Source organism: Schistocerca nitens, chromosome 6, assembly GCF_023898315.1.
Source record: "Schistocerca nitens isolate TAMUIC-IGC-003100 chromosome 6, iqSchNite1.1, whole genome shotgun sequence".
NCBI classification, from domain to species: Eukaryota; Metazoa; Arthropoda; class Insecta; order Orthoptera; family Acrididae; genus Schistocerca; species Schistocerca nitens.
This window is the reverse complement of record NC_064619.1, coordinates 518,401,239-518,419,167: the sequence shown is the minus strand read 5'-3', so window position 1 is coordinate 518,419,167 and position 17,929 is coordinate 518,401,239.

The window sequence follows — 17,929 nt, the reverse complement described above, 5'->3', positions numbered from 1 at the left end:
ATGAAGCCACATTTACCGATCATGGCCAGGTAAACCATAGAGACGTGTACTAATGGTCTGTTGACAACCCCCATTGGCTTCGTGAGATGTAAAGTCAGCATTCCATGGTGTGTAAACGTGTGGTATGGGATAGTGAACCATCAGCCCACAGACCGGTTTTTCATAATCGAAATACTGAATCCGCGCAGATATCGCAACCTCCAAACAACCATCATCCAAGGATGCTACAAAATGTTCGTCTTCAGGCTGTCCAGCCCACAGAGTACGAAGTAGTACAGCGTGTCTTCACGAATTGTTTCCAGATCGCTGGATTCGACGCAGAGACACTGTACCTCGGCCAGTCCGTTCCCCGGATTTGACGCTTGTAGCACTTGTCTGTTCAGAAAGCTGAAAGACACTGTCTAAAAGGACACACCAACTACACTCGATGATATGCAACCACGTATTACTGCAACCTACTCGGGCATCTCCACTGGAATGCTAGCACGTGAGCAGCAGTCCCATACCAAACTGTAAGCGAGTATTGCCGCTGCCGGTGGCCATTCTGAACACAACCTGTGATTATCAATTTTCTCATTACTGGCCAGAATCTACACAACTAGTGTACGCACTTGTGCTGTTCTTTAGTGTGTGCTACCATAGGTATTGTACAAGTGTCGCTGTGGGAACTTTTCAAAATACGATATCTCGTGAACGACTCGCACTAGAATTCTGTAAACAAACATCAGAGAAATTCTAATTTATCCTACTTTTATTGTAATCTGCTGACTGGGTAACAGTACGAGCCCCTAACTACCAGTCCATTCTTTGAAAACCGCTCATCAATAGCACTTTCCATTTCCGCAATATTTGCGGTGCAAATTTTAGGTGATTCACCCTGCATAACTACAAGGATGACCTTTGCATCTCATTCATGCAATATATTTTGAAGAATTGGAAATCTTATATGGTTATAGAAATGGAAGAGAGGTATTATGAAAAACATTATGAGGATCAAACTTAATAAATGTTGTCTCTCATTCTACGTTAAGAGCAAATTTAAGGAATATTTCAATTACTACTCCATGATCCATTAATTTTTCGAAACAGCTTGGATCTTTGGGGAAGATAGCCAGTGGCCAATACGCATCAGGAGATTAATAAAGTATTTGTCAGCAAGACGAATTGACAATTAAATCTGTAAGTGTAACGATCGTCTTGTGAAGTAACCTTTCATAGTTAGTGAGGTATCCTGCGTCTTTAGAAAAGTGTCTGTTTCTTTAGCTCTTTCAATTTCTTCTTACAATTTCCGTAAGCTGTAGAAAATGAGACCATTCGATGACTCCACTACATCAGGCTATAGGATATTTTAATGAATCATTACAAATTCTACGCTTCTTCCCGCAAACATGTCGGGAACATCATCTGGGTTACAATATAAAAATAGTAATTAACTTTATAGACTTAAGGGTATATGATGCAGTTTAATAATTTCCCTTGAAGTTAGTGAACACCATCGTCTTTAAACTGATCATTTTAACTTCACGCCGGCACCTGTGAAATTATATTTGTAGCTCCATTCTTCTATGACACATCATTTGCAGATTTTAACGATTCTTGGTTATGCAGGAAATGTAAAAATAGCTAATTATGAAAGTCAGCACAAAGCAATTTGTAACATCGTTCCTGGCTGCACCCGTGGTCACGTCCTCTTCGCTACTATGGACATCTGAGTGAGTTTCCAGCAACCTTGAGAAGGGAGCATTTCCCATGATGACAGTATTTTACAGCACCTGTTGGACATAATTACTTTTAAAAAATACTGGCTTAAAGCAGCACTTTACGGGGGTGTGCTGTTATTGTGAGCAGGCAATGGTTAGTGAAAATACCTGCTTTCTGTTCGTGCGGCTGACTGGCTGAGAGGCAAGCATGTTAAAAATGTTTCACGGAAATGAGGTGTTCCCGGCAATCCGCTGGTGTCGGAGACGAGTCGTATGCTCTCTAGGACCAGAGTTGTGTTCTAAACTGTTCAGCATTTCAGGAGACGGCGGCAGCTTTCGCTGGTGTAGGAGGTGAGTCAAGGCTCTTGTGGGACAGGAATGATGTCTTAAGAGTGTTGTGTGTAGGAAGTCGGGAGTGACTCATCCTCAGTGATCGGTAACGTTATTCTGCTGAAACTGAAAGACTGCAAGCGTTCCAAAGTGCATTCCTCTGTGCGGTCGTGAAATTAAATTGAAACATTTTCATATTCTCTGGGCGAGTGTGTGAAGAGACCACATAATAGTGTTGAGACATGAAAATATCATTTTTTTTGGCCCAATGCATTTGCCAATTTCGATGTTATTTTTACAAAATTTCGGCGTTGCCAGCCGGAGTGGCCGAGCGGTTCTAGGCGCTTCAGTCTGGAACCGCGCGACCGCTACGGTCGCAGGTTCGAATCCTGCCTAGGGCATGGATGTGTGTGATGTCCTTAGGTTAGTTAGGTTTAAGTAGTTATAAGTTCTAGGGGACTGATGACCTCAGATGTTAAGTCCCATAGTGCTCAGAGCCATTTGAACCATTTGAGCCATTTCGGCGTTATTTTTTGCCAATTTCGGTACTGTTTTTCGAAGTTTTTTGTCAGATTCGCTGTTTTTTGACATTTCCGGTGTTATTTCTTTCCCAAATTTCATGTATATCTTTCCAAATTCGGTGCTGCTTTTTTAACAATTCCTATGTTGCCTTTGCCTATTGCCAAATTTGGTATTTTTTTAAGGTAGTACGTCATTTTTTGCAAATTCAGTGTTATTTTTTGTCTGATTTGGTATTATTTTTAGTCGGATTTGGCGTTATTTTTTTCCATATTTGGTATCTTTTGCCAAATTCGAGTTTTTTTTGCCAAATCCGGTCTTACTTTTTGCTAAATTAGGCATTACTTTTTTTTTACAACATCCAGTGTTATTTTTGCCAGATTCAGTGACTTTTTTGCCAGACTTGGTGTTAACTTTTTTGCCAGATTTTGTTCCATTTTCGGTGTTATTTATATTCCTGTTACGGTATTACTTTTTTCCAATTTCTCTTTTTTTTCAATTTTCGTGCCCTTTTTAATCAATTTCGACTTTATTTCTTTCCAGTGTCCGTTTTTAACCAAATCAGTGCTATTTCATCCGATATCGGTGCTATTCTTTTGCCAGTTTCGGTGCTGTTTTTGACGTCACATCATAATCGGTAACGCAGGATATGAATGGCATTTTAAGATTACAAACGTACCTGAGCCTTGAGTAAATAAGAATTCAAAATGTAATTTTGGCATTCAAGAACTATTAGTTACTAATATTGGTAAAATGCCGTGCTCAAATATATGGCAGTATTTTTGTACGGGAAAATGACAAATTTCGCCATATTTTGTAAAAACCAACGATTTCGAGATATTTACTAAAATCCACCGATTTCCTGTTACTTTGCTAAAACCTGACAATTTTGCGATATTTTTCACATTATCGTTTTCGCGGAATTTTCCTGCCATCAGATAAGTAGAGGTGGCATCTAATAAAACTCCACTGACTTGATGAAACCAGTACAATTAGTTTTTGTGGATACTTGAAGTGTGATAATCTTGTGTGTGTGACTTTGAACGAATATCCTCAGTTGTCTTTGTGAAGATTATTAGCAGGAGTTGATAGCAGAACCAACTGGAGATTCTTTAGCGGTGTATTTTTTTTTTCAATTCCGAGGTCGGGTCTGGTCCTCTTTCTGAAAGTAATTATATTAAGGTAGGTGGTCCAAAAAAGGCCTCACTAACATTTGCAACAATTTTCTAGAGGACGTAAATGTTTCATAATGTAACGTTTTAATTTCTGTGCACGAAACATTACTGCTTCATTTAACACTTAATTGACCGATGCCGTAAGGATAAAGTAATTTCGATGTGATATGAACTCCGCAGCAAGGCCTTATTAAGGACAAAATGCTTCCAATAACGCCATATCATGTTACTCAAGTAGTCAGCTGTCCGTAACGATTTGGACGTTGTTTATTCATTCAATACTGCAAGAGAACTGCACAATATATTGATGTAATACTTACAAAATACTGACGAGCATGGTTATGTGTTTGAAAATAAATTAATTTTCACTTTGGGCAAATTAAGCTTTCTGAATAATTTTTCGGCATAACAAAGCATTGTATGAACTACACGACCCTCGATAAACAAAACAGTACCAGATTATAATGAGCTACATGATCCTCTTCATAAACAAAACAATACCAGCTCATAACGAAATTCGTAGACCAGCCCCTGTGCTTGCCTGAGAGAGATTCTTGGACAAACTCTGTTTTTTTGATAGCATCAACTTCTTTGTAGACTTGCCTGCCACAATAACTTTGTGCTCCTGTTATTTCTGAACAGTAACTTCACAACTGCTAGATCGCTGGATGTCTTTTGTTCCTTTATTTTAGGAACGGACAGTGTTGCACTAATTTTAAAGTGCGACATGAAGTCGCGCAAGAGGCCTGCGACCCTGAAGTAAACTTGAGGAGACTTAAAGCCACTGCTGAATAGGTCGCTAAAATAACTGGTCACTTGCTGTTCAAAAATTCTTGTTTATTGACGCGTTTCGGACGCAGGCCATCATCAGAACATAAAAAAGGGAAGTCTTCATACAGAGAATGGAGCCACATGTATCAGCTGTCAGCATAGGAACTCAGCAGCATACTCTGTACGAAGACTTTCCCTTTTTGCTGTTCTGATGAATGGCTGTGCCCGAAACGCGTCAACAAATAAGATTTTTTGTACAGAAAGTGGCCAGTTACCTTAGCGACCTATTCAACAGTGGCATAAGTCTCCTCAAGGCTGTACTTAGAGGACGTTGGAAACATCTGAGGTAAAAGAATTTGAAGAACGGGGATCCTGCACACTGGATTCGGCAACTAATGTGTGTGTTGTCGGTGCAACATGTGTGAATGAAATGTTCGGCGAGATCTCGGACAAAGTTGAGGGTGCAAATGCAACTTCTGGAATAACATCTGAATTATACACATATACTCCTGTTACTCTGAACCTGATAGGGAGTTCACAGCAGTTATGGATCTATCCCAAACGCTAGGAACTACTGTCCCAAATGCAACCCTGATTATTTTACGTTCTGGATGAGACATCCAGTACTTTTGCATTTTATCACCATAGTATGTCTCAAAGGATTTAAAGACTGATTTAGCTAGTCATTGAAATTCTTGGATTGTATTACTCGGGAGACAAAACAGAGTACTGTTTTGTATCCACGCCGCGGAGACGACACCAACCTTAAGGTGCGAAAAAACCTCATCAAAAATAACAATGTCTTAGTTTATGTCTTCTTGCGCTGGAAAAATAGTCGATCCACTATGGAAAAATGTCGCTGGACTTGCTCCCCATCGTCGTCATCAGAACTTTGCTGCCAGGACGAAGATTCTCTTCCCACTCTGTTATAAAACTCTCCCCCTCGAACATAATCATGGGAGGAATATAATGTCCCAATACGTTTCCACATGTAAAAAGTGTTGCATTCTCAGCGTGTTCTAGAGCTACAAAGTGAACTCATTTAGGACCTTTTCATGCGAGAAGTTGTTGTTGGTAGTGTAACGGAAGTCTACAGTCTTCCTCATCGATATTGTGTATCAGATCAGGATTATCATCTACACCGATTTGATCCATTATTAGTTTCAGCTTGATAAAGCAATGAGTCACAAGAAACCTATTTTATTTGGAAGCCCTTCCGGGATTTAGGTTTTGCATTCTGGGTCGTGCTATTTCTGTGTTTTGCTTTAGAAACAGTTCCATCCTACGGTGTCCTGCTTTATTTATGTTTCCATTGCAAGGATTTGGAATTGCGATCTCTGCACAGAAGGTGTAGAAACTACGTCTGAGAATATTGTCCGTGACAGACATTCCTACTTCTGTCAATCGAAAAATTCTACGACGTAGTTCCTCCTCTTGATCTACACTTAGAGTACAATGTAATTCTAATTTGCTTGCAGCTCTTCCGGAAATAATGTGGTTGCGAAGTGTCCATCTGAGAATGTTAAACGTTCTTGATGGTTTCATTACCGACAAGTTGTCACGAACAGCAGGAAAAGCTAACTCCATCTGCTCCTTTTCCTACAGGGCTCGCTTCTGTTACGGAACTATTATATCATATGCCATGAATTACTATTATATCATACGCTGTGAATTAATATCAATTGCAACCCTTATAAAAATTAAAATTTATGAAAAAAATCCTGGATTCGAACTGTAGACAATCTAACCGGAATCCACCGATGGAAGCCCATGGAGTAAAGTAACAAAACAGTGTAAAAAATTTGAAATTTTATAATTTCTAGGCATTCTCCACTAATTAACTTTCGAAGATGCTAGGATGGACATAAAAATAAATAAGGCCATCAGAGTATCTAGCAAGTCCACATCTGACCTTACTGATAGCACTGCACCATGACCAAATGTCTTTGATTTTATGTCTAAATGCCTGAATGTTAATGCATTACACAGAAAAATACTGAAATAGCATTAAATAAGCTTTGAAATCATCCACAAACAATTTAAGTAGGACAACTGTTGCCTGTCCTTTACTCAAGAAACGTTGCCACACAAATTGCAAGCAACTCCACACGAAACCAGCAAGTCAGCATACGGCGATACTGAAAGCTGCTGGAAGGAACAAACTCGCATCAGGTGTCTAGAGTTACTTAATAACTAAGTAAATACTGCCATGTAGAAGTTCTATTTTTCCACAGATGGCCTCTGGCATTATTACATACTTGGCTTTATTTGGCCACCTACCTTACCGCAGCGGATTTGTTAGTGGTGTAGAAATAGTGACAAATCTGTCTCGCGTGTCAAACGGATGTTGACGACCCTTACTTGGACTGATTTCATAATTTAGTGGAGCAGATAATTAATCTGTATTCATCAGTAAGCGTTACCAAGTAACGTCACATGATGTGTCTTGCGTGTGAAATTTGCCTGCGGTCGCGAGTAGGACATCGCGCGACGCCACGGAAATTTCAAGGAAGAGTCGGCAGAAATGTTTCAATTTTCAAGATTGCTTCATTTCCTTAAGCTATTTTGCATCGGACAGAACGCATACAGCGTGTCGCAGATAGGCTCATTAGATTCAGGAAATGTATGACCCACCATCGTCTGTATATTGGAGTGACGACAGTGAAAATTTGTGCCGGACAGGGACTCGAATCCGGATTTCCGGCTTTACGTGAGCGGTCATCTTAACCACTTCGGCTATCCGTGCACGATTCAAAGACAGACCCAAACTTCCGTATGTCGTCGTCTGTGTGTCGGAACTTGTATTCGTACGTTACGTATATTCCCGTCCGCAAAGGACATATTTATTAACTGTTAAGGACCTGGTATTGGCGAATAAATATGGTGTAGCAGTACGTGTATTGTTAAGAAATACCATGTAATGTTCCTTCGGACCTGCATGAGTGTTTGAAGAAACATTGTATGCTACTTAAATAGTGGATGCTGTCGAACTCCGAGACTGTTCCTTTATGGGGTTGTAGAAAAATATCCGCTACCAGTCACAATAAAAGGTTGTTTATTCGTCACACGACCTGTTTCGGGCTTGCGCCCATCTTAAGGTGTTTATACATTCGTTTACATGTTTGTACTGTTGGAGATAACTGTATAAATACAAAGAAATTATTTGCTGGTGACTACACAAATACAAGTGGGACAATTGTAGGTGGTAAGGCAGCATTTGACGAAAATATATCTGTACTTACAAAAAGATGAAGCGCCATTATTACAGTTATGCTGTGATATTTTTGCCACTTAATTACACACTTATGATCATTTTCACGTCCATATGTCAGGTATAGCTCCATATTACACTATTATGATGTGCACTTGTGAAATACACTATGTTTATATACAAACATGTGGGCTGTGGTCAAAGAACTTCGATGTAGCAGATGTAAAGATGTTGCTCACACAGAAACTCGTAGGTTCTGGTCAAAGAACTTAGCCACAGGAAGTGCAAAGGTGTTGCATATATAGAAATTTAAAAAGCTATTATAGACTGCGACGTTTCTTGACACACATTATGAAATTTTTTGGTTCACATTTTTGACGGAAAACATAGATCTAGGAAGTACAATGTTCTTATATATATGAAATTGCTCAAAGCTATTACAAATTGAAAAATTAAAAAATGACAGCTAGAACTGTTTTGAGCCACACTGTTGTCAGAGAACTTAGATCTAAGAGGTACAATAATGTTACATATATGAAATTTTTGAAAGCTATTACACATTACAGAATCCCAGTTACAGCTTGTGTTTATAATATGACTATTATAAATTATGATAACGACCCTTGGACTGTTGTATGACTGCTACATTAAATTTCATAGAATATTACTTTGTTATCAATTCAGAGGATAATTATTTTCTGTTTTTGAATATTTCATGAAATATGTGAAGATAGGATTTGTTTGCAAGTTCCACTTGTTCGTTCAAAACAAGGTCTGGTGAGTTAGAGCTGTGGATATAAATTTCTAGTTCTCCAAGCAGATTCATTTTCTTTACTTTGTTCACAGTGTGTAGTATTTGTAGGTTTTCTGTAATGGCTGTGGGTGAGCGACCATGGTCTTTTAGGTGCATTTCAAAGGTGGATTTATCAAAATTATTTAGCCGGAAGGCATCCATATGCTCGCGGTATCTTATAGTGAAACTCCTTCCAGTTTGGCCTATGTAGAACTGTGGGCAATTGTCGCATAAAAGTTTGTAAATACCTGATTTATGGTGGCATTGGTTGTTAGTCTTACTGTTGTGGATGATGTGCTGTTGTAGTTTGTTGTTAGTGCTGAAAGAAATTTGAATACCCGTTTTCCGGAAGAGGTTGGCAATTTGGTATGAAATTTTACCTATAAATGGTATGCAGGTGAATGTGTTTTTCCCTTCTTGTGAATCTGATTTAGTAGGTGTGGATTGTTTCTTTTTGATTTTGTTGTTAAGTTCATCAATTACATCTGGGTTGTATCCATTTCTCCGTGCAATTTCTTTTATAATGTAAATTTCTTTTTGTTCATCATGGAGGCTGAGTGGGATTTTATGTATACGATTAAGTGTGGATTTGAAGAATGCCATTTTGTGTTGTGCTGGATGACATGAGGAGTTGTTAATGACAACAGCACTAGTGGTAGGTTTTCTGTGAATCTGGAAGGCATGTTTGTTGTTTACATTAGATATTGTAAGGTCAAGAAAATTGATGCCTTTATCCACTTGATGTTCTACAGTGAATTTGATGTTGTTGTGCATGCTGCTGAGGCCTTTAGCAAGTTTCTCAATCTCCTCAGTTGTACCATTGTACAAGATAATAGTATCATCCACATACTAGAACAATGATGATGAACATATCCTTCATTTAATTAATAGCCCATCTAACCATTTCTTTTTATCATGCCCAAGCGCGGAACATAAGAAGTCCTAATAATCGTAGCCATAATTACTACGTACGGAGCTCATGCTCTCTCGGAGATAATATTTAACCATTTTCCCCTCTGTGAACGGAGTCACAGAGCAATATCTTTGCTTCCAGTTCTCGCTTCGCAGCTTTTGCACACAAACACACAATATACAAATGATGTTTTACAGCACGTACAAGATGAACATTTAAATATGAAATAATTTTATATGAATATGTATATATACACAAAGGTATTTATATGCGACTGGAGATATCGATACCGATTGGTATCGTACCTTTCTTATCGAATTATTTACTTGATTACCTTACAGCTAAACTACACTGTTTAGCAGACATTTCCAGTTCAAAGGAAAAACAGAAGAAAGCAATATTAGACGTTAATCACGCGTCGACAGTGTCGTCATTAGGGACGGAGCACAAGCTTGCATTACTAAAGGAATCATCGTGGCATCTGCCTGGAGCGTTTAGGGAAATACGGAGAAACTAATTTTGGATGGTCGGACTGGTATTTGAATCGTAGTCATCCAGAATTTGGTCCTTTTTGCTAACCACTGCGCCACCTCGCTCAGTACTTTCAGTGCAACACCGATACGAAGATAAATGAGGGCAAGAAATCAAAGGAAATGCGTTTTATCTATAACGAGGTGGCGGATACCACAAATCCCTATTCCGAAATGTCTCTGAACAGCCTCCAAAATTTTATGGGTACGGTTCGGGTTTACCTTGTAGATATCAAGAAAGATAGTGACTCGGAATCCAGCCCGCGCTGTAACTCTCATCATTTGCCCTTTATAAGAATTTGAACTTTTTTACTATCCTTCGAGCATAGTCGAAGGAATGACGCTAATATGCATTAAAAACATGAGGGATACTAACGCAGGATGAGTTGCGCAGCATTTTTATGGTCACGTTGGGGCAGAGCGGAGAGTGAGCTGCCGTCCTCGCAGATGGCAGCGGCTTCCCTAGAAGGCTAATGCGTCGGCCGGTGGCGACAGTTCTTGCGGCGGCTACGCGGAACTAATCTGCAGCGAGCCACGGGCGATGACGAGTCCCTGACAGCCGGGCCGGCCGCGGCCGGCGCGAGCGCACCGCCAGCAGGCCACAATTACTGCATAGCTGCCTGCCCGCCGTATGAAACTGGCGCGCCACTCCGACGAGACCAGTTCTTGTGCGACGCCGGACTGGTTATTCGCAGCCTTTCTCAATATGCCGTGCTTGCGACATGCATACTACACCGAGCCACCTGTATTGTACTTGAGGACAACCTTCGTTTTCTAGCGGTGCAAGAGTATCTCAATCTGACGGCTGTACGTAACATATCATTTCCTTTGGTTAATTATCCATATTTATTAGATGATTATCGGATTGGGATTTCAGCTTTTAGCACTGACCGACTGAAAACGTGAAGCACCCGGAAGGGGCGGAGGAAACAAAATGAAACTTCACCGGTGATGTTCCAAGATGTTACTCCAGGCGGGTGTAAAATTAATGTGGATATAGCACGAATCGACCAGCTGACCAAAAGGAGACCCACTACAAGGCCCCTTCCAGACTCTGTCAACGTGTCCTTCATAGTGATCAGTCAGAATCTGAAACTGTTCACGCCCCTTAAACACTGAGGTGACAAATGGCATGGGATACCTCCTAATATCGTGTCGAACTTCCTTTTGTCCGGCGTAGTGCAGCAACTCGAAGTGGCATGAACTTCACAAGTCGTTGGAAGTCCCATGCACACATAATGAGCCATGCTGCCTCTACAGCCGTCCATAACTGAAAAGGTGCCACCAGTGATGAATTTTGTGCACGAACTGACCTTTCGATTACGTCCTATAAAAGTTCGATGCTATTTACGTCAAACTATCTGAGTGGCCAAATTATTCTCTCAAATTGTCCAGAACGTTTTCAAGCCAATTGCGAACAATGGTGGCCTGGTAACGTGACGCATTGTCATTAATAAAAATTACATCGTTGTTTGAGAACATGAAGTCCAGGAATGGTTGCAAATGATCACCAAATAGCCGAAAATAACATTTTACAGTCAGTGATGGGTTTAGTTGTACCATAGGACCCAGTTAATTCCACATACACATCCCAGTCTTAACTTGGATCCATGGCTTTGTGGGGCCTGTGCCACAGTCGAACCCAACCATCTGCTCTCACCAACTGAAATCGGTTTTCCTGTTGTCTAGGATCCGATATGGTCACGAACCCAGACCCTACTGCCGGCCGTGGTGGCCGAGCGCTTCTAGGCGCTACAGTCTGGAACCGCGCGCCCGCTATGATCGCAGGTTCGAATCCTGCCTCGGGCATGGATGTGTGTGATGTCCTTAGGTTGGTTAGGTTTAAGTAGTTTTAAGTTCTAGGGGACTGATGACATCAGCATTTAAGTCCCATAGTACTCACAACCATTTGAACCAGACCCCACTAAGCCATTGATCCAAGTTGTCAACAAGGCTGGGACGTGTACATGGAACGGACTGGGTCCTATGGTACAACTGAACCCGTCATTGACTGGAAACGGTTATTTTCGGCTACTTGGAGATCGTTTGCAGCCTATCATGGACTTCATGTTCCCAAACAACGATGGAATTTTTATAGATGACAATGTGGCCTGTCACCAGGCCACTATGAATGTCCGAAAGAACAGTCACCACATATATAATTAAGGCGAGGGTGACCAGTTAGTCACTTCAGTGCACACCACGGCGAACTGCTCGAGTAATGAGGAAATGGGCAAGGGGCAATAAATCATTAGTGTGTGGGTAAGTTGAGAATTCGAGTCTGACAGAGTAGTCTGTGCGATGACCACTGTGTCCAGATGGCACAGTGGTCAGTGCATCTGCCCTGTAAGCAGGAGCCTCTGGTTCAAATACCGGTCTGGCACATATTTTCAACTTTTACCATTGATTTAAATCAATCCCCACTGGCAACTACTGTCATTAATTCATTTGTGTATCGGTTCATAGTTGCTGTAGGATCAAAATGGTGACCATTCTTTCAGACATGACCAAGGGTACAGCTTATCACTCATACTAGTCTCACATATGAATATCTTTAAAAATGTAAATGAAATTGGATGGCATGCAAGGGTGCAACCGTTTTCAGTAAGAAAAAAAAAATGAGCTGTGAAGCTCATTAACACATGCATGAAACAATAATACAAAAATTGTGTAACAGCTATAACTATTAAACTAGTAATGGTTTTTCGTAATATGACAGGCATGAAGTAAGTAAAAACCACAAGTCCTAACCATAACAAGCTTAAGGTAAGTAGAAAGTACAAGTCGTCATCTTTAGATTATAAAACAGTTAAATATGTTGATAGTCAAATTAGCAACTACATTTTCGAAGCAAAAACTGCAGCATTTGTATGACCGTATTTATACTACTGTGTAGCCATATGTGTTAATACAAGACAGAAAGAAAAACGCTGTTGGGATGGCAGGTTACAATATGCCGCTGTAGTAACCAAATTTTAATTTTAGATCCGTATTTATATTAAAGATCGAACCTATGTGTCATATGAAGATGTACGACGAGAAAACTGGAGGGATGCCAGACTTCAGGATGCTGTACTTGCTTGAAAATAACATTTAAATGTGGCATCCTACTTTTTCAAAATGACAACAGAATTGAGGTGATTCTTATTTCATTATACTCAGTGTATACATGAAGTACCCTTTCTGGCTGTACAGCGATTCTTGTAAACAATTCGGTTACCACCTACACATATATACTAAAAGGAGGAATACAAAAGGTACAACTTTCCAGTATTACTAGAAATATGGGCTGTGGAACTCACTACATATGCTTTAACAATAATACACAAGTTAGGTGACACTGTTGTAACTATAACACCTATAAAAAAAGTGTGATTAGAAGCATAAGATAAGAAAAAAACCATGAGTCCTAATCATCACAAGTGTAAGATAAGTGGAAAAAACACGAGTCCTAATCTTCAGATTGTAAAACTGGAAAATATGCTAATACAGTTAACATCAGTAATCACATTCGGGAAGTCACAACAGCAACAAAGCGTAATTCCAAGGATACAACTTTGCAGTCTTACTAGCCTCACATGTGAATATCCATAAAAATGTAATTAAGAGTGAACGGCATACAAGAATAAAATGTTGAGTAAGAAAAATGAGCTATGAAACTCACCAACATATGTTGTAACGATAATACAAAAATCTTGTGACGCAGATGTGACCATTACACCAGTAATGGATAAACATGTTATCACAGGCACAAGATAAGTAAAAATCGCAAATCCTAATTACCAGAAGCAAAGGATAAATTAAAAAAAACAATGTTAATCTTCAGATTATAAAATAAGAAAACGTCCAAACACAGTTAAAATCACCAGCCACAGACAGGAAGCAACAACAACCCCGTAGATATGACCACGATTTATATGTACTACTGTACAGTCGTATATGTCATCTCAGGACAGAGAGAAGAAAAGCTATTAAGACGGTAGATTACAAGATATCGTCATCATAAAAAACTTTACCACTAACTCTGGCGTCCTATACTCTTAAAGATGTCAATAACGTTGTTGAGAAAGGTTTTATTTCTTAAATCAGTTTGTTCATTTAGTACCCTTTCTGGGTGTACAATCATCCCTACACAGTGAGTTCATCATAAACCCGTACCTGCCCTGTGTAATAACTGCATTTGATCGAAGATGTTCTTCATGGTGTGATGTTATGGTTTTAGGCGTATACCTAAAGCCGATAAATTTGTCGGGTATATGTGATTTTTAAACCTTGTTAGTAATTTTCTGCGTGTTCGGCTAATACAAATCTTATCACACTGTCAACACTTAATACTATAAATACCAGACTGATTATAAATGGATCCTTGTTCAGTATGTTATTGCAATCATCCCTAGTCCCAACTCAGTCCGAAATGCCACAGCAATATCAATCATGTTAAGAATTTGTTTTAACTTAGCCGATAAATTTGTCGGGTATATGTGATTTTTAAACTTTGTTAGTAATTTTCTGCGTGTTTGGCTAATACAAATCTTATCACACTGTCAACACTTAATACTATAAATACCAGACTGATTATAAATGGATCCTAGTGTATGCTTTTACATTTTTCAGTTCTCAAGTCGAAGAAACTGATCTCACTATCTGTCTCAGTGTCAGTGGTAAATTTCAAAGAATAATGCATGTCGTTGAAGATCTGGTGTAAATTATTTGCATCACTGGTGTCACCATGTAATAATGTGATCGTATCGTCTACGTATCTTTCGTAGTATACTATTTTATTAACAATGTGTTAATTACTATTCAGCATTTTATGTTCAATATTATCTAGGATTAGCCAGGGTGCCTGCAAGGCATCAGCCCATTGCAAGCCCCTCGGGTTCACTAAAAATGAATGAATACTGTTGTAATTCTTGACGTTACATGTTTTATTGGTCACTACATTTTACTGCAATTTTCGTTTTGTTTTCAGTCAGTAGCATGAACATGGTTCCGGACTGAAAGCGATCGGTAAATAAATTACAATAATGTCAGATTTCCTACATTGTATGCAAACTGATACCTGCCTAAACAAGATGTTTACTACTTATCACTTACAACGTTACCTTATCACCGGAAGTGATACGTCGCCCTATGTGTAACTTGTCCGAACATACACTGCTGTTCTACTTAACGCTTGTGAGAAGCAAACCCTTACGGGAGAAAATTATTGAAATGTGACGAGTTGGCGGTACGCTGTCAAGACGAAGAGCCTCGGGAAGCTGTTCACGGTCAAGTTTCCTTTCTACATCAACGCAGTGGCTCATTCCGCACAAGATAGTCACATACGCTTTTTCCTTAGGTAGTCAAATTTTCCCTTCAGTGCCCGTATTCTCTTGACACGGCATCCGGTGACTACTTTCTTCTTCCTCACGTGAAGAAACCATAGCCTGGCACTCATTTCCAGAATGACAACGAGGCGATTTTAGAGGTGGGACGTTCCGTGAACAGCCAAAATGCAGACTTCTCCATTACAAGATCCCCACCAATCATCCATATTTAGTAAAAATTCGTCTTGTCGAAGGGTGGATGTGACTAGGGCGACTGACACCACCAACAAGTTTCGTGGTCGCAGCTTGAGATTTTCAGGGTGACAATTAAAAATTTATGACCACCCCACGGAATTAGTAGCAAAGAAGCCATCGCAATGAGAGTGTTCCTTACAGAGACAAAATACAACTCTTTAATATCGGTGTTCGTTGACTCGAAGAATGAATGCATAACATCGTCATGAATCTAGATATCACAGATTTGGACGAGAACTTCACGAAGGGAAACGGGTAACGCTGGAATTCTTTCGGGTGCGGAGAGCAGGCGATAACTTATAGGTTTAAAGGAGGTCACATATTAAAGGCCAACATGTGGTCCAGAGGAAGGTTAGATTACTCTCATGCGCAGGGATGGTGGAGTGTGGAATTGAGATTTAAATTAATGATGGGCAGCGGTCATGTGTTAATCTGAATTTGTTAAGAGCTAAATATTGAATGATCTACAATAGTTATTCAATTTATTTATTTATTTAATCGTCGGGCAGACCGGTCGCCGGGTGCCGGTCTTTTAATTTGGCGTCAACTCGGCGACCTGCAGTCGATGAGGATGATAGGATAATGATGAGGACAGCACAACACCCAATCCCTGGGCGGAGAAAACTCCCCGACCCAGCCGGGAATCGAACCCGGTCCCAGAGGATTGACAATCCGTCACTCTGACCATTCAGCTACCGGGGCGGACAACAATAGTTATTGGAAGCGGCTAACGGAATGCACGTCTACTGCCCATTGCATCCCAGACATGTTTGTTAGGCTCCGAATATGGAGATCTCCATGTGAATGGTATCTTCAGATGCGAGGTATTCGTTCAACAGAGCAGCTCTGTCTGGACGATGATTACATTCTGTGGAGACAAAGTTAGTTCAACTACTCCTCCGAATTGTATCATGTGTGACTGCAGCGCTTAATCTTTGTTCCTCTGGTCGGGAACAACTTTCCTCTGACAGCACACGAAAATGATAAAATTTACATGCAGATGATGCTTCCCTACGCCACTACACCGTCATCATAAAAGTTCACAACGTTACTCTAACTCTAGTGGTAACTACCTTCCCTGTTAAGTACGTACCATGACAGTAATTCTTAAAACTCAGTCTGGAGATCTGTGTGTAGAGAAAATTTCCTCCTTCTTAACCGTCTGATATTGATGTCTTATCAGACAGCTAGCTTGTCTCTGCACAACTGTGAATGGGCACACAATACCAGACGTCAGACAAACTGATCCGAGCCCCAAATACACTGTCTGTGGCGAAAGTGTAGCTTCCGACAAGAGAACCTCCCCATCGCACCCCCCTCAGATTTAGTTATAAGTTGGCACAGTGGATAGGCCTTGAAAAACTGAACACAGATCAATTGAGAAAACAGGAAGAAGTTGTGTGGAACTGTGAAAAAATAAGCAAAATATACAAACTGAATAGTTCATGGGAAGATAGGCAACATCAAGGACACTGGGACCGCAGGAGCGCGTCTCGTGGTAACGTGAGCAGCTGCGGAACGAAAGGTCCTTGGTTCAAATCTTCCATCGAGTGAAAACTTTAATTTTTTATTTTCAGTTTATGTGACAAACTCTTATGTTTTCATCACTTTTTTGGGAGTGATTATCACATCCTCAAGAAAACCTAAATCGGGCAAGGTAGAAGAATCTTTTTACCCATTCGCCAAGTGTACAAGTTAGGTGGGTCGACAACATATTCCTGTCATGCGACGCACATGCCGTCACCAGTGTCGTATAGAATATATCAGATGTGTTTTCCTGTGGAGGAATCGGTTGACCTATGACCTTGCGATCAAATGTTTTCGGTTCCGATTGGAGAGGCACGTCCTTTCGTCTACTAATAGCACGGTTTTGCGATGCGGTCCCAAAACACAGACACTAAACTTATTACAGTGAACAGAGACGTCAATGAACGAACGGACAGATAATAACTATGCAAAAAGAAAGAAAGTAAAATTTTCACTCGTGGGGAGACTTGTACCAAGGACCTCTTCTTCTACAACTGCTCACGCTACCACGGGACCACGGCGCTCCTCAGCTTACGTTCTCCTTGATGTTGCCTATGTGGCCCATGGACTACTCAGTTTGTATATTTTGCTTATTTTTTCACAGTTCCACACAACTTCTTCTGTTTTCTCAATTGATCTGTGTTCAGTTTATCAAGGCCTATCCACTGTGCCAAGTTATAACTAAATCTGAGGGGGGTGCGATGGGGAGGTTCCCTTGTGAGTAGACTGAAAGTTCTGGAGGCATCTGGCTTACATTCATTACTGTCTGCGTTGTACATTTAGGATTATACTGGTAGATTAAATTGTTGTAAATCAGAAGCTCTATAGATCTACCTCCATTCACCGTCATTTCAAAACATGCAACAAGAAATACAGTGACGCAGTTTACGGAATAG